The sequence below is a fragment of the Thermobia domestica genome, chromosome 12 (genome assembly GCF_964235325.1).
Source record: "Thermobia domestica chromosome 12, izTheDome1.hap1.1, whole genome shotgun sequence".
In the NCBI taxonomy this organism is placed as follows: domain Eukaryota; kingdom Metazoa; phylum Arthropoda; class Insecta; order Zygentoma; family Lepismatidae; genus Thermobia; species Thermobia domestica.
In genome coordinates this window covers 183,104,411-183,123,988 of record NC_137465.1, presented here as the reverse complement: position 1 = coordinate 183,123,988, position 19,578 = coordinate 183,104,411, and positions in this window count along the sequence as shown.

Here is a 19,578-nt window from a genome sequence, read left to right as displayed (position 1 = left end):
AGGGAGGCAACTGCCCTTCAGGGAAGCTCCCCGATGTTCAAGGGGGCTAACTTTAAGACAAAATTTTCTTACTCCGTATACGATACGAAGATGAAATTATAAATGAAGCATTATACGAGGTTCACTATATTGCATACACAAAACAGCACACAAAAGGTAAATAAAACAAAAATGAGTCGTGGGACCATTTCAGTAAAAAATGTCTACTATTAGGGGCTAGAAATGATATTTATTAGTATTGCCTTGAGATTTTCAACATTGTCCCCTTAATTACTTTGTCATGTATGGAACGGGCCTAGGGGTGTGCAGGAGGGCCCACAGGTTTCGGAGGGCACGCACAGAATAAGAGAAATATGGAAAGAAGGAGGTCTATTATCGAATTTTGCGGGAGAACCCAAAGCAACTTTTTCTAGGGACCCAAATATTAATGTTTGTCCGCTCCCTCCTCCCAGAAAAATCTAAGTTACTTTTGCTTATAATATTATTAGTGATGATATGAAGTGTGAATATGAAATAAAAAATTTGGAATGATCCATAACAATAGATCAAAAGACTGCGATCTTAGCCAATAATTAGTTTTTGGATCAGAGGTCACAAAATTTTTAAACGATCCCTAAATTGAGTTTTCGTATTTTCTACGGACTAAGCACATCATACTGAGTTAAGTGATAGTTTAGGTTTGGCTACAATCTATTTAGTTCTCCAGATATAAGATCTACAAGATTTTTTTTAACATGTTGAATCTTTTGATCCAATATAAGCAAGGATAAGAATGGCAAAAGAAGCCTTTAGGAAGAAGAAAATACTATTTTGAGGGACTTTGAATCAAGAGTTGAGAACAAGACTCATAAAATGCTTAATATGGAATATTGTACTGTAGCCTATAGGTCAGAAACACGGATATTACGCAAAAATGATTAAAAATAGCTGAAAGCTTTGGGTGTAGGTTTGGAGAAGAATAAAAAATTAGCTGGGTCGAGAGGAAAACGAATTATAGGGTGTTAGAAATGATGGTGGAGAAAGAACAAATCTTAGATATTATTAAGAAGAGGAAGAGAAACTGGTTGGGACATTGGCTAAGAAAAAGTTTATCATAAGTGATGTGGCCGAGTGTATTGTGGCGGGAAAGAAAGGGAGAGGGTGAAGTAAACTATAATTAATGGACGATATGAAAATAGAAAAATCGTGCGTGAAGACTAAAATGTTAGCGGAAGATCATGGAGCATGGAAGCTTCTCAGTTGTAGCAAGTGACCTGCCAATAATGGCAAAATACCTATGATAATGATGATGATATTCTTTGAGTAAAGTGGGTAATATGAACTTGTGTTCATTTTTAGAAAAGTACACTTCTAAATCTATATCCTGATTTTTTTAAAAAATATGTAAGAACTACGTAGAAAGAACGATAAGAAAAACAATATTGAACATTAGTTATGAAGTGGAAGAAAAGTGATTCTCAGGGGCGCTATGTTGTTATTGGTCTTATGCACTGTGTAAGCCTGTTAAAAGAAGTGAAATTCTGGAAAAATTTTAATTATTCTATCTCAGCAAACCATTTTTTAAAATCAATGCACTTGTTATGGTGTGATACAGTTCAATATCAGAATGTGTTATTTGCAACAGACCCTGTCCCGCATAATATGTTAAGTTCAGCAAACTCATTGTAGACACCATATTCAAAATGATTCACATAACTCGCCTTATTGATACAAAATGTTGCTGAATCGATCTTAACTATATATATCAGTATATATGAATATAAAGAATGTATGTGTTATTGGTGGTGATTTAGTTTTTATATTTTCAATTCTATGCCAACTTTTTTTAGAGCATTTTAAAACATATTTTGATGAATTTTAGAAAGATTTCTAGTGCATATGTGCATTTTTGTTCTGCATTTTCTGCAAATTTATAGTGTAATAAAATCCTAACGGTATTGGTTAGACTTAATTTCATGTTTACTATCAATTCCTTCAGTTTGTTGGTGTTTCATCTTACCACCCTGTATATACAGAGAAGTATTCTTTGTTTCCTATTCTTAGAAACGAACTCGTACTGGTACAGATACAACGGTATGTTGTATATTTGTATTGTATACTTGTATTCTCTTCGAGCAATAGTTGGTTTATAAATAGGCACAAGCCAGTTCATTTTATAGAGGAAGAAAAAGAAGAAAATAATATAAGATTAAATATATGTTATATATACAGGAGCGGATTAAGGGCGAAGCCAATGGAACCCAGGCTCCGAGGCCCCACCCAAAAATCCTTCTCTTTAATATTAAAATATCGCAATCAACTTATTATATTATAGGCTTCAGACCCACGCTAATTTTTTCCGCTCGCTAGGCTCGCGATATCGCTAGAGTTAAGTCTTCTTCCATCAGCATCTTCACAATACTTGTTTTAGGAGGGAGGGAGCTAGTCGTTTAATGGCATAATAGAATGCTTTGCAGAGCAAAAATGTAGGAAAAAAAAAACTTTTCTAACAATTTAGGCTTGTACAGCTTTATCTATTTCTATATGATTTTTCTCCTTTTACTCTAATAGTGTTTTTGCAGGGAGTGTTGACCATTCGGCTTGTATTTGACATTTGTGTGTTACACTACAGTATATGAGCATTTAACTGTTAATAATGAACGTAATTAAACTAATTGCTGTAAACTCGGAGCACATTAAAATATTACAACATAGTAATTGGTGTTTCGATAAGCCTATGAGGCTGTGGAAGACGGCACAAGAAACTTTATGCGCGGGAATTATTTCTTAACATAGGGCCCCCTAGAAATAGTCGGTTCCATGGCCCCGAAAGCCTTAATCCGCCCATATATATATCAGAGAAGACAGTACATTTACAGTAATGGGGCTTACCTTTCAGTAAGATGACTCATTTTTGGCGGACATGATTCCAAATTTAGTCCTGTTCTGATGTTTCCGCTAGTTTCTTCGAGTTTTTGCAGCTAATTCTTTATTTAATCCTTAGCTTCATCATCTACAAGACAAGAGTTCATTATGACTTCAAGCAAACCATTATTATTATTATTATTATTATTATTATTATTATTATTATTATTATTATTATTATTATTATTATTATTATTATTATTATTATTATTATTATTACCGGTATCTTACATAAAATTCAGCTTATACTGTATACCATACTTAAACTAGTAAAATGTCCGAGAGTCTAAATAGAGTAAATAATATTCAATCTCTGTAATAGTTTATTATAGGTGGACTCGTGAATTTATCTTTTGGTACTTGTTTTTGTTTCCAAATAAAAGTTATCAAGTCAATCACAATTTTGAGTGATGTGACAACATTTGCATTGGCCAGGGAGATCATGATGTGATATACTTTCTTTTTCATTCTCAAAACCAATGGTTCTTAACCGATATGTAGCAGCACACTGGTGTGTCACGCAGCCCCCTAAGGAATGTCGCGAAATTTTTAGAATTTAAAAATTGTAAAGAATTTAATAATAATTAGTTAAAATCAAGCCAAACTGTACCAGTCAACATCTCCAGCGGTAGCAATAATGCTCAGTGCTATATAGAGTCATTACAAAAGCTATTGGTTTTATTATTATTATTATTATTATTATTATTATTATTATTATTATTATTATTATTATTATTATTAATAATAATAATAATAATAATAATACAAATATTACACAAGTATGTCCCTTCAGTAAAGTGTGCCGTCAACCAAAAAGGTTGAGAACCACTACTCTAAAGCACAAGAACACACATAAGAAGTATTTGTTTGTTTACATTTAGAATCCCTTTCCAGCACTGAGGCTATATGAGGCGTCGACTTACTTTTTTAAAGTGGAATTAGAACCACCATAATGCTTTCAAAGTTGAATCTTCTCCCACCGGGAACTGAACCCGGTCCACCAAAGGCGCCTGCACTATCCATTAGACTATGGGAAGAATAGACATAAAGAGTAGATTAAGAAATCTGACACTGGTAAATGTAGTGGTGACAGATAAATCAGAACATCGATAGCAGAGTCAGTGATCTTGAAGGAAGAACTCCATGACTTCTACTCTATCATAACTCTCCTAGAGCATTGCCCTACTTTGAGCTACTTCTGTCCTGGAGCATCATGTGAGGAGAGCAGGGGGCCGATTGCCTCTTCCGAGTTTGAGAAATATTGCTTTTTTTGATTAATTGCAAACTAATATACTACGTCAGTGGGAAATGTTGCCCCATCCATGACTTCTACACTATCATAACTCTCCTAGAGTATTTCCCCACTTCGAGCTGCTTTTTCTGTCCAGGAGCATCATATGGAGAGGACAGAGAGACATAATTGCTCCTTCCGAGTTTGAGAAATATAGATTTTTATAATCAATTGCAAACTAATATATTATGTCGATAGGAAATATTGCCCCTTCCATCACTTAACACTATAATAACTGTCCTAGAGCACTCCCTCACTTCAAGTTTCTTCTTCTGTCTAAGTGCGTCATTTGAGGAGAGCCGGAAGGGCCCCAATTGACACTCTGAGTTTGAGAAATATATACACATTTTTAAATACATTAATTATTTCCTTATCAAAACCATTATATTTTCATTAAAAATTAAATACGTGTTACAGTTGCACCAACTAACATTTTGGCTTCATCAGACACTATGAATTACAGGATAACTGCACAATTTTATATACATACACCAGCTAAGACATCTTTCTTCTGATTGGCTCCTGGCAGCAGCGAATCTCCTTCAAGTATACTTATTTGAAAATTCCTATATAGATGCTTCCTATTGTTGGTAATGAGACAAGATGACGATCTTAACTAAACTAATTTAAACTAACAATTAACTTAAATTTATATAAATATATATAGTTATTTACTTAACTATTTAAGTTAATTAATTGTTAGTAATTAATTTATATAAATATATATAGTTATTTACTTAACTATTTAAGTTAATTAATTGTTAGTTTAAATTAGTTTAGTTAAGATCGTCATTTTGTCTTATTAGCAACAAAAACAATAGAAAGCATCTATATAGGAATTTTCAAATAAGTATACTTGAAGGAGATTTGCTGCTGCCAGGAGCCAACCAGAAGAAAGATGTTCTAGCTGGTGTTTGTATATAAAATTGTACAGTTATCCTGTAATTCATAGTGTCTGATGAAACCAAAAAGTTAGTTGGTGAAACTGTAACACGTATTTAATTTTTAATGAAAATATATTGTTTTGCTCAGGAAATAATTAGTGTGCACTTAATTATATACAAAGCAAAGCTTCTACTTATGGAAAATAACACATTTTGTAATTAATTGCAAACTAATATATTAAGTCGGTAGGAAATGTCGCCCCTTTAAGCAAAATCTGAAATGACGCTGCTTCTTCTGACTTCTCTGGTTCTTATTTCTTCTCTGTGTTAGTGTAAAAATGAGCTTCGACTTACAGTTGCAAATAACTGGCATATGCAAGTACAGTATGTTATGTTCAGAATTGGTAAGTTTGGTGCTTAATGACTTAGTAATGTATATTTACAAAGCCTCACGACTTGAATCTCACAAATCCAAGTAAACAGTGGTGTCTTTTAAACTGTATCGCAACTTATGCCAACCGGCGGAACTAGTCTCCTCCAGTTTTTTGAGTTACGAAATTAATTGAAGCTATTATTTATATATTTTTGAAAGTTTATAGTACACTCATAATATACCTATCATAGTCAGAGTTCTGGTTGCCCCTCTCCCAGTTTTTACCTTCTAGAACCGCCTCTGGGCTCGTATTAACTAGATTCCACAAACACTAAACGATTTTTAAAAATACTCTTCCAAACTTTCCAGCTAAAACTATAACTAATAACACAACATCGAATATCTACTAAAAGAGCAACTTGCCCGGCTACTAATTTCTAATATACTATTGCGGTAGGACATGATGTGAATGAGGGTCGCAACTACTGCACAGTAGCAGAGTATGCAATCTGGGCGCCGTGTTAGGAAGGACTATGAAGAGAAACCATGCAATATATTGAAAGGCAGAGTATTAACGATGATTATTACTACTTTCAATTACACTAGCCCTAGCGAAGCTTCTATCATTCGATTCCATCTGCATTTGTGTGTCTGTCCAGCCGTCGATTCTACGATAACTCTTGTAAAACTTATACGATTTTAATAAAATTTAATACATGGCTTTCTTCGCATGCAGAATTAAATCTGTTGATTCAAATTGTAATTCATCAATAATAAGGAGGTAAAATGGGAAAAATACACATCCCCATGTTGAAAGTTTGAGCACATGCATGGAAGACAATATTCGATACAAACAATGTCAAAATTATTTGATTATGACATAAACATACTGTATACTTTCTTTATGATATTGTAATTTGGAGTTAAAATATGCCAACAAATACAAGGGGAAATATACCCTCTAATCAGTTTATAAAACATGTTCCAGGATAATTTACGTTTTTAAAAAGTCTCATTTTGGTGTAATGCATCGTACATTCTTTTTAAGGTTTCCTTTGAATGAAGTTAAAATCAGTAAATAACCCCCGCCTGCCTCGACGCCCCCGACTGACCCTTATCATAATGTTAGCATACAAAAAAGTCCCCCCAAAATGTATATCCAATCTCCCCCCAAGATACTAATCCTTTTAGGATTTCCATTTTTTTGACGTAAATTTTAGACTTTCATTAAAACAGCTACTGTTTCCTTACTATTTATCATAGAATCATGGTACATACTTCGTTTTTGTCAAGATAGAGCATACTTTCCAACAGTACCACTCGCTTGTCCGTATTGTACACTAGAAACGGAAAATGGTAAAAACCGGAAATTTTTTTTAAACAATTGATATTTTAGCGCCCCTCTGGCCTGGGCCTGGATTCACTTAGGGATCTGATTTTTAAAAAAAATACGTTGTTATGTACATAATACGTGTGCAAAATTTGAATCTTGTATCTTGAAAACAAAGGGCGGAAAAAAGTGTTGAAAGTCTGAATTTAGGCCCTATATATATATATATTTAAACACGTATAAATACATATAAAAATTTGCTGCGTCATTACTATTTGCCTTAGAGTCACGGACCAATTCCGTCATGGACCAACATCTTTTTGTTCAGTATAATGAGCCCTTTCCAATGGTGCCACCGACATGTCCGTATCATACACCTGAACCGGAAAAACCGGGAGAAAAAGCATTTTTTCGAAAAAAAAATCACCCCACTCGGAACACTTTTTCCCCTTGGGCCGGGCCCCAGTTTCACGTAGGGATCTCAAAGCATTTGAGAAATACTCAAAGGTACACACAATCCGTATGCAAAGTTTCAATCTGATAAGGCGTGAAAAATTTTTGAAATTTCCTTAAGAAAAAAAAAATGTCACGCGCTCCGCCCCCATTCAGCGCCGCAAACTTGACCATCCAGTTCCAAAACGCATCTGAGATGTTCTTTGGTCTATCCTTGACTTGACCAATAAAGAAATCCGGCTTAAATACCTGTTATAGAACCTAAACAAGCGATCAAAGACAATTCTACGCCATGGTAACAAAAGTTACCAAAAATCCTATAAGGGTTAATAGTAGTGTTCTAGACGTCCCGATTAAGCCGAGAGGTCCACGTTTACTTAATTTGCCCCCCCCCCCCTGGAACTTCTTCGGACTTCAATTATTCAACATAAGTTAATATCATACGTGTAATAATACTTTAAAAAAAATAAAATCCCTTTTAACTTTAGTCAACGATATTTGACTGATAGAACAATCTCTGTCGTTCACTTTTGATGATTGTTGACCTATCTAATTAATTCTGATATTTGATCAAAAAGCAAGTTCATAATTATGAATATACTTGCTAAATTCTCAGAAGGTGTCCCGGTTTTTACTGTAAAAGTATGGAGGCCCAAATATGTATGAAAGATTTGTCACAAATATGTATGAAAAATTCCAGGAAAAATGCTATTGCAATGTCATTATGAAAATGAAATCTTTGAGTTTTACGTCCCACTGTTATGCCTGTTAGGCTAAAGGAGACGGTGATGATGAGTGATGAATGAAATGGTGGAATGAAGAAAGTGGGAGGAAACGGGAGAACCCCGAGAAAACCCACGCACACAGTGTTTGTCCACCACAAAGTTCACTTGGCGGGGGCTGGGATCGAACCCGGAACCCCAAGCACCAGAGGTGAACGCTCTACCACTTAGCCACCGCGGCCCCACAATGTTATTATGTTTAATGTTATTGCGATGAATGAACTATCTGTAACATAATGTGCTTCACCATCTATTAGGTAACATACTTTATAAATGGGGCACAGAACTTTACGTTCTTAAAACACCGATGGTAACCAAAAAGAAAAAAAAACAATTACTAACAGTTCAACAACTTCTTATATCGGAAATTTACGTAGTTGAGTTTCTGTGTGTGGGGGGGGGAAGGGGGGTACGGTGACTCAGTGGTAGAGCGATTGCCTCTGGTGCGAAGAGTCCTTGGTTCGATCTACGTCCAAGTAAACTTGTAGTGGACAACATTGTGTTCCGTGGGTTTCCTTGGTGTACTCCCGTTCCTCCCATTTTCTCAATCCACCGATTCTTACATCATCATTCACTTACATTAATCATTGGCTCCCTTAGCCTAACGGATTTAATTAGTGGGAAGTTAACCTGAAAGATTTAATTTCATTTTCACTTTTGAATTTCCTTTAACTCGACAACTGTCTGTACCAGTCAGTGATGATTTCAAAGGGTGGCCCGTGAGTCATGAAATTTCTTCAAACCAAATTTTCTATAGTATTCAATGAAGATATGCAGTATTTTTGTAATACTACTTTTCATGTGTATTGAATCCGCCTCCCCCATCCCCCCCTAGAAAATCTTCTAAAATCGTCACTGATCTGTACTACGTTTTCAGAGCAGTTATTGCAAAGACTATTAAACTCTGTATTAAAACAATTTTGTGGTTTAAAATTACTCTAAATGCTTTACAAATAATTTCTTGAAACTAGAAAACTCACTGTGTCCACTAATTTGCCTCTTTTTTTTTCTTGTACCGAGTGACCAATTTTCTTTGGTATCTTTCTCTTCTTAATTGCTTTTCTACAAAACACAATAATCAAATGTTTTGTTTGTGTGTTATAATACGAAAAGACGGTAAGAATGTATTATTTCTTCACCAAAGTCGAAAAGTTTATAAAATCCCAAAATAAACTTTTTTTTTATGTCCTTGCATCTCTACTCTTGTTAGGCCTTATTGCAAACAGAGAAATTAGGAGTGTCTATCCTCCTCAAGATTTATGACGCGCTCTCTTTTGTCTCCCACTAACTAACTAACTCTATGGCCTATGGAACCCGGAGGTTCAGTGCCGCGTTCACAAAAGCTCTCCACTGACTTCTATCCTTAGCTAATTGCATCCAGTTTCTACTTTGTATTCCTATCTCTGCGAGATCCAACAAATGCAATATCTATTTTTAAACATTATCAGTGAATCAGACATTCAATATCCGTCAGGATGCCGTATTAATTACAATTTCCTCGTATTGTATAAATTATGTTATGATTTAATGCGAAGTTTTAGTTTGCAAACCGATTTAAAAGTTTGACTTTTTTTCTAAAAGAGACTGTTTCCCGCAGTGAATAGTAATTATTGCCGGACACAATTACTTGGGAAAGTTGGAGAGACGTAAGGTGATTAATACCGTGAAAGTGAACGCTCTAGTAATTTAAGATAATTATTGTCTACTAGAGATACACTCTTGTATGTACGAAGCCATCAAGAACCAACCACATCGATAATGCCACCATCTATTCTCTCGGATTTTATCATGACGCTACGCAGGAAGTAAGAATCTGTGCTGATCTCTTTCATGATAATACTGTCAAAATCCCTAATGTCAACACAATGGATTTCTACTCATTCGAAATATCAAAATAACGTCTAGAACATCAACTTTTACGTGACCTCACTGAGTGATAGGAAATCTGCAGAGAGAAAAAGGATATAATTCATATGTCTGTACTCAAATGTAGTTTGTTGCAGTGGAAATTGCGATGTCGGGCGATAGTTCATAATGCTGCTGGTCCGATAGTAGGCAACCAGTAGCTGCGGCATGGTTTTTCTTAAGGTAAAATATTTTGAAAACTTGATGGACGGTTCTATACGGAGAAAATTGATGCAAGAAAGTTATAATGTGTTTGTATTGGTACGATGGTTAGGATTCAACAAATATTTGCCGCCTGTATTACATTTAATATAGTCTATCTTCACTATTGTCTAAATTGACGGCTGACTTTGAACGCTGCTTTCACGTCAACGAATCCGCTAAAAGCGATGTTGTCAATGCTGTGATGTTCAAGTCGGATTCGGCAACATGAAGCAATATTCGTTCATTTTATGCATATTTTTCACTAGAAACTTGATAACAGCGCGTTTCCATTTAGTTGGCTCACGCCACACATTAATTTGGCTGCTATGTAATATAGAAGTTATTACAGAACAAAATTAGCATTATTATACTTTAATTGTAACTTGTAAATTACATATGTTTGCTTAAAATTACTTACAAACTATTGAGTGAGCTAAAAGTCCCTTATGCCCAATATACGAGGGCTATTTTTTCAGTGAAATAACCAGGAAGAGATAAACTTTTTCATTGGACGTCACTCATCTGCTACGTCGATGGACAGACTGTAGAGTAGCAAGTCATTGTAGAGTAGCAAGCGTGAAAATAGTGTAATCAAAGCGTCCTCCAAGTGTTTGCCACGTGATGTAATTCGATTTCCCCAGGCGGACTACAACAGTACATTGTATATTTGTAACTTTGGGCCATATTCTAAATTTGTACTAGGCTGATTTTTAATATCAGAAGAGGAGAAGGAAAATAGATATAAAATTAATGTTAAAATATATAGATATTCAAATGTTTAAAAAATAATAAGATTTTGAAATGTTGTTGGGAGGACAACCAGGTATAAATAAATGGAATCAAAAAAGGACGGAGTGTGTATTATTTAATGGCTCAAATTTATTACAAGAGGAACCAGTGATTTTAATCGTTGTATATGGTGCCGGAAACCCGAGAGTGGAAAGGAAAAGTAATTGTATCGTTTTCGAAGCATAGTAAAAAGCGATCAAGATTGAGCCATATATTAATTGTACTTTTTTAAGAAGTGGTCGAAATATATATAGGGACATTATGAATGTTACTGATAATGGAACGATGGACAACCAAGTAATAAATTCATCCGACAACTCCGACAACATGTTGAAAGTTCTAAAAGAAATATCACGGCAACTCAAAGATCAATCACAACAAATCAAAGAACAGGCTCAAGAACAAGCTCAATGTAGCGAGGAACTATTTTGACAGATCAAAGAATAAGCTCAGGACCAAGCTGAGCAGCTTGCTAAGGTGAGCCAGCAATTGGAAAGGTTGGATCAAAAGGTAAATCAGCAAGTTCAACATTTTGATGAGCGATTAGAGCAATTGCAACATCGTAATGATTGCTTACAATAGCAATTGCAACAAATCAACCAACAAATTGCAGTCAAATTCGAACATTATGATTAGGAAATGGGCAAGATAGTTCGGACATGCACTGAGATTCAAGATTCTGTGGATGTTATCGAGACTGTTGTAGAAGAACACGACAACTGAATTAAACGATTGCAGGATGAAGTGAACTCCAGTAAAGAAAAGCGTATTCAAGAAGGTGCAGGCAAGACGGTGGGCACATGAATCCTGTACATCCCACATCTATCGGTTGGGAATCTACACGTCATCCCAGAACAATTCTTGAAGGTAACCAATCCTCGAGTTGTAGGAAGATAGTACAGAAGGAGAAACAAGAGTGAGGCGATCATCTCATCAGAAGCGGGCCCGTCACATGTATTTAAGGGTTAATACAAGTAAATCTTTGCAATTTAGTGAAGTGAAATCACTTACAAAATTCAGTGGTGTACCGGGAGACAACTGCGAGGGGATGTCTCGAAAAATTCGAGAACGAGTGCGAACTAATGGGCGTAGATGAATCTCAATATTTGAAGTTACTGCCTCATGTATTTTTGCCACCATGTCTAACTTGGTTCAAGGCCATTAGGAATAAACTTCGTACGTATCCCGACTTTAAAAACGCATTGCTTTCTAATTACGAAAACGATTTTATGATAGCAAATAGAGACGCGTTGTTAAGATCGAAACCCTTCAATCCTAAGTTACATAGAAATATTACAGAATTTGTGTTTTCTACATTCAACGAGTTAAGAGCGTTTAAATCCGGGTCATCCAGAATCACGAATCATCGCTTCTATCCGGATATTATTGTCTTTTGGATTACAACAGCTACTAATGTCTGCTCAATGTGTTGATTTTAACCATCTGATAATGCTCGTCCAGAATTATGAAAGTCAATTTGTAGTACAAAACTGTAATAGAGAACAAGACAGGGGTCAAGGCAATTCTGGTCGTAATCATAAACAATATGCTCCAATTCGCAGCTTAATTATACAACCAGAAAATACTTTTAATAGCAGAATAAACGATTACAATGCTACCGGTAATCAGGCGCAACCAAATCGTGGAAAAGTAAACAGAAATTTTAAAAATAATAACCGGAATTTCAGCAGGAACAACAATCGTCGCTCATTTATACAAAATCGAGGTACAGAAGGCAGAAATTACATTGATAGGAGATTTACAGATGGCAGTAATTACACACATAGGAATCCGAGTGCTGTAACAATGTGTAATCGCCAAGAAAATACCCAAGAATGTGGAGTACAGTGTAACTTAACCTAATGTAGGGGCGTCCGAAAGGATATATCAAGTCACATGTGTTTTCTTTGATATTTGTATTATCAATCTCATTATTCGTGTTCCATGTTATTGAAGTATATTTAAAAGCACCTATGTAATGCGAGTATATATATTGAAGTTAATAAGTTTTGTTTTCTATAAGGAATTTGTTAGACATGTAACTTAGATTGGAGTTACGGCGTCTGAGGGGACCGTACTCAATTGAAAAAATGAAATGAAATATTTGTTTTACGTCCCACGTTTATGCCGGTTAAGCTAAAGGAGACGGTGATGATGACTAATGAATGAAATGGTGGAATGAAGAAAGTGGGAGGAAACGGGAGAACCCCGAGAAAACCCACGCACACGGTGTGTGTCCACCACAAAGAGTACTCAATTGATTTTGCTTCAAATATCATTATGCGTTCGTTTGTTATTCGTACCTGATTTAAGTTCTATGATTGTCTAAATGCTATATCAATCACATTATTCATGTTATGATGTTAATAAGATGCTGTCCTGATTATTATCGATATTTCAATCTTAATCTATATTTTGTTTAACTATGTCTTACATCTGATCCTTTCATGTTTGATGAACAACTATATGAATATCACATACATCTTTCTCGAAATATTCTTCATGAAGCCCAAGTAAATAATTAATAGCTTGTAACCAGCGTTTAATGGACCCGAAAAAGGACTTAAAATCAAACAACTTGCAAATAAAATTTCGAATGTGCCTTATCGTCGTTGAAATGTATAAATAAATGAAGATGATGATAAATTTTAAAATAAATATGATAATAATATTGTTATAAAATTAAATATGATATATATATGTATATTTATAAGAATTGTAATTTTCATGTATACGAGGTGCATTCAAAAACTCAAATGAATAACATGTAAAAGTAAACAATCCAGAATTCTTTTTCTTTTTATGAAGTTAATGAATTAAACGAAAAGTCCGTCGGGCGCCATAATATAAACTCTACATTGTATATTTGTAATTTTGGGTCATAAAATATTCTAAATTTGTACTAGGCTGATTTTGTAGGACGGTCTAATATACATAGAATTCATCGAGCATGGTGGGAACTTTATAAGTGATCACTATGTGCACAAGTGCTGCAGAAGGTTCAAGGAAGCAAATTTTATAAGTGATGGATGTATGCATAATTACTGCAGAGGGCTTAAAGAAGGGAACTTCATAAGCGATGGTTGTATGCATAAGTGATGGCTGTATGCACGACTGCTGCAGATGGTGTGAAAAAGATAATTTTATAAATGATGATTTGTGTGCACGACTGCTGCGAAGAATTGAAAAGGAAACTATGTAAGTGATAGCCGTGTGCTCCATTACCGCAGAAAGTGTAAAGCAGAGAACTTTATAAGTGATGCTTGTACGCTCGATTTCTGCAGAAAGTTTAAAGAAAAGAACTTTATAAATGATGACTGTGAGCACGATTGCCACAAAAAGAGTTTAAAGAAATGAACTTCATAAATGATGGCTGTGTGCACGACTGCTGCAGAGAGTTTAAAGAAGGGAACTTTATAAGTGATAGATGTATGCACGAGTGCTGCAGCAGATTTAAAGTAGGGAACTTTATAAGTGATGGCTGTGTGCACGAGTGCTGCAGAGAGTTTAATGAAGGGATCTATGTAAGTAATAGCTGTGTGCACGACTGCTGCAGATAATTTAAAGAAGGGAAATTTAGAAGTAACAGCTGTGTGCACGACTGCTGAAGAGTTTAAATAAAACTTTTTAAGTGATAATTGTGTGCACTACTGCTACAGAGTTTAAAGAAAAGAACTTTATAAGTGACGGCTATATGCACAGCACATAACAGTTTAAAGACAACAAAATGTTTAAAGAAGGGAACGAGTGCTGCAAGAAGGGCTTACCAACGTACACGACGAGAGTAGCCAAGGGTGAACATATGTACCGCCAGACATCTTGTGTTCGTGAAATGCGTAGAATGATTTTTGAAGTGTCTGATCTTGGAATTTGAGGAAACTCAGCAGCTGCCGCAAGAAATCGAATTAGTCACGTAGTTCACGCTTGGCGCACGTTTCGATTGCGTTCGGTATGTTTTCATTCTCAATTCTCCACAATGATTGAACAAACGAATCTATCAGTCTGGAGAATGGTGTCCAAGTAACAAGTTGTCTTATCTACTGTTTCCTCATCTCACGCACCTCTCCCCTAGTGACTTAACCGAAGTTGAAAAAGAAAAAGTTTTCGTATACTTCGAACATGTATATTGACATATTTCAAGTGAACAGAATATAACAACAGGACATACATAATGTCTGAAAAAAGCTATAGGGAACACTACATTCCAGAATTTCCGTATGTACACCCTTTTCATAGCAAGAAAGTGTTCGTGCGTCCTGAATGACATTTGTTTTTCATGGAACCTAGCTTTCTCTTTCATCACATTATAGTTTGCTTTGTTGTGTGAAACTTCTTAAACCTTATAGCGAAATCCTTTTGTCATTGTTGTCTATGTGAAGTCGCTCATGAGCCTAAGTGCTCATTACAAAATGTTCTTCCACGGTATATGGTGACGTCAGCCATGGTTTCCATTATCGATAATGATACAATAAAATGCACTAGATACAAACAATACAATACAGTAGATATACAATACAATACAGCATTGAGATATAAATGCAATGAAACATGCAACACAGTAACGTCATGTCAGATTGTGCTAGGAGGGGGCAAGAATGTCCATCTACACAAAAGTTTCATATCATCTGTTAGTGTAGTAGTACCGGTATACAAGTTATTAAAATGCATGTGTTTCTCAAACTTATGGGGGCAATTGCTCCCTCCTGCCCTCCCCAAATGACGTCCCTGATACAACAATTACATCACTATCTGCAAAGAAACATTCATGGTGAGCTCTTTATATCTCACATACTGTACGTAGAGGTTAAATGGACTTTCGGCTCATTCTTTAAAATAATGCCAATTTTAATTTACTGTTTTACGTTCAACAGAGGAAGTAGTATACGAACACAAGTAATTTCTTTTCTTAATCCTATTATTAACATCAAATTCCTGTAACTTATTCTGTTGAACTAATTCATAGGAAATTAAACAGTTTAAACTCTCAATATTAATTTACAATACATTACTTGGGACCGGAGTTGTTCAGTAGTAGTGTGCTAACCTGTAAGTGACAGGAGTTCCTGGTTTGATCCCAGTTCGCTTAAAGTGGGTTTTGTGGTGAATAAACACCGCGTAAGTGGGTTTTCCCGAAGCCCTCCCGTTTTCTTAAACTTTCTTCGCTCCTCCATCATCATCCATCTCATTATTACTGTCTCCCTTAGCCTCGGTGCATTATTGTGTATCGTCAAACTCAAAACAAATTAATAAAATAAGTAATAAAATTTTGTTTTTCCACTAGTCGTTACAAATTTACTGGTTATTTCCTTAAACGGGTTAGTTTTCACAGATGAGGCAGAACCTAAACTAACATAATCTAATCTAAGCTACCCTGACTAACTTACAAGAGTACCCAAGGGGTAAAATAGATTTCTAAGCAATTAGTAGCGTCAAAATCGTAGTTCAAATCTGTGAAAATTATCCCTTTCTTTATATTTAGACCAGAGATGGGGACCTGTGGCTTTCAGAGTCAGACCCGAAGAATTTTTTTTTTTTTTTTTTTTTTGAGGGCATCTCCTTGGTTTCCATTACGTTTGGTATTTTTTAATTGTATTACGAAAATCTAAAGAAATTTAAGTTGTCTTCGTGAGCCAGAGGAACCCGGGCCTCACATTGCTTCCCTTCGGGCGCCCATGTTCTAGGCCTGTTACCCCCCCCCCCCAAAAAATGATAAATGATCATTTAACATTTTTCGCAACAGGCCCAGGCGTCCCCACTTAGATATGACTCTGAAGGTCACATGTACTTTAAGGCCACAGGTTCCATATTCCTTGTCTGAATAATATCCCACACAATGATACAGGATTTTTCTTTAGCAATTGTAGTCATTCAAAAAAAAAAAATGAAATCTTTGAGTTTTACGTCCACGGTTATGCTTGTTACGCTAAAGGAGACGGTGATTATGAGAAATGAATGAAATGGTGGAATGAAGAAAGTGGGAGGAAACGAAAGAACCCCGAGAAAACCCACGCACACGGTGTTTGTCCACCACAAAGTTCACTTGGCACCAGCTGAGATCGAACCAGGGTGTAGTCATTCAAATGATTCTCTACTTGAATTTCCTTGGATCCAATATTCAACCTCCTTATTCCATGACTGGACAATACAAAGGTATAGATTGGGTTGATACCAAGATGAAAGCTTGTCAAATGGAGTATAGGTCGATAAAAATAACAAATAATATTTTGTCTTACTTTATATGTAAACTCAGTAATTTTTGAAATATAGTGATAATAAGAGATGTTTAACTATTGTTTCTAATAGTTACAGCTTGTCAGAATTCAGGTAGAGGCACATTTTGCTATGAAATCTTAATATTTTCAATTTATTACTAAAACATATTCCAAAAGACTAAGAAGTTTTACTCTTTCTACTCTACTTTCTAAGCGATTTATTTTTGATTGTTTAATCTTAATTTACAAAAATCTCGTATCTAATCAACTTCAGGGTTTTACATTCAAAAGTCAACACTAATCATCCTCTTACATCCTCGCAAATTACTGAATATTTCGTAAATCTGACCATAAAGAGTATGTTACAAGATGACATGGCAAACGTAAGATCACTTCTACATAGAATTACAAAACAGTGAAGGAGAGAGGTGAAAACTAAACTGAAAATAATTATAACTTACTATTTTCGGCATACAAATTGACGTTGCAGAAACTTTTAATGATCAGAAACTCGAAAGAATTGGTAGGAGTTACATATATCCTCTTAAAATTTCTTTCAGTAAACATAATATATACATCGAACATAAGACCGGGAGCAAACAACTGTCCTCTCACTTAAAAACACCTCTAATATATTGTAGGCGATAGACGGAATAACAACCATTTGCATTGTATACTTTCTTGCACTCTTACGCACTGAAAACAAACGGAGGCTACGTGTGTAAATCCTGTAGCTTTTGGGCCTAACGTACAGTTAACGTATTACTGAAAGATTACATTTTATGCTTACTTTCCATATATCCTAAGTGCTGCGAATAAACGTACTTTCCTTACGAACGTAAGACCTGTATATAGATGGTCAGGATCTCACATACAGATAGACGTATGTAACATACGTATATGTATTAGGGATGGCCAAAATTTTCCGGAATAGGAAATTTCACTTTCCGGATTTTGGAAAAATTCTAGAATTCGAAAAAATCCGGAATTTAGAAAAATTCTGGATTTCGGAAAGTAAACATTCCGGAATTGGCCACTCCAATACATATGTAATACACGGAAGATTGTTAGATGTCAGACATCATGCAACAGCATGATGCAACATCTAAGAGCAATGCGTATGTAGCATATGGATAACGTATGTTCCGTACTTATTGCTGTAGTAAACATAAGATTCCGTATATTTGTACAATATACCGCTGCCTGGATAACGGATTTTTCTTAGTGCGACCGTATTAATATTCTTCTATGATACTGGTGCATGACCAAAGCTTCCCAGATCATCTGGGAGACACCATATAACAGCAATTCAAGTGGAATGAAACTCATAGACTAAACATACATTAATTGAAGGCTCTTTTTCGGAACACTCAAACACACCGCCTCAAGATGTTAGAAAACCTATAGTACTATAATTCAATACTTTAAAGCTCTAATCAGATCAAGTTAACTCATATATCAAGCACACACCAGGTTGTCACTATAGTGGGATACATCATAAATAAATTTTAAATATGTTTAACAAGCTCACCAGGTTATCACTAGTAGGATACAACATATATACATTTTACAATATGTTTTACAAGCCCTCCTGTTCCACTTCCATTGTGAAAACCTTACGACCACCTATTCAAACGCCCTCAGTGCAAAAGCAACTGTAGTTCAAATCTACTATGCTCAGCTCACCAAAAGGCGAACATATTATATTTAACAACTACCTACAAAATGTACCAAAAAATAGAAACTCATCATATGTTAAAGACTATCCTGAATTTCTTTCACCGCACAGCAACTCACAATTCACTACGGACATTGAACATAGTCAAAGCAGTAGATTTCCATCTCAACACCAACAATTCCATTACAACCGTCTCTACCACCAAGAAATCAGGAAGGTTCCAGCACACACAGCAAGAGGAAGGAATCCAAGAATAAGACCATAATTCAACCATATTAAATTATGTGAGATCACCATCATCCTCATCAAAATCACCAATAAACAGTGCATTATGATCAATAAATCTAGAAGTTTCCACCCAGACCCAACCTTCATCTATTTCTAAGATCTTTCAAGCTCAAGCAGAAGTAGGTGCATACTAAGGAAACAACAAAAGATTAATATAAGGCTGGAGAACCAGATCCTCACTGGAATTATGACGAATATAACGAAATTCTACGTAAGTAACCAGAAAACCTTGACATCACTCACAACACAGAAAAAAAATGAAACACCCAGTAATTTACATCCTTCACCAAAACAGAAAATGAACTCACAAGGAGTAAAAAAAAAAAAAAATAAAATAAACCTTTATTCGAACAGAAATAAGGAGAAGAAAGAAAATAAGAAAATGAAAAACCATCAAATTTTCTTGACAATCCTCCAGAATATGTTTCAACAAACTTCATGGACAAAAGAAAAGATGGCAACCTTGATGTCATATAAACCATCTG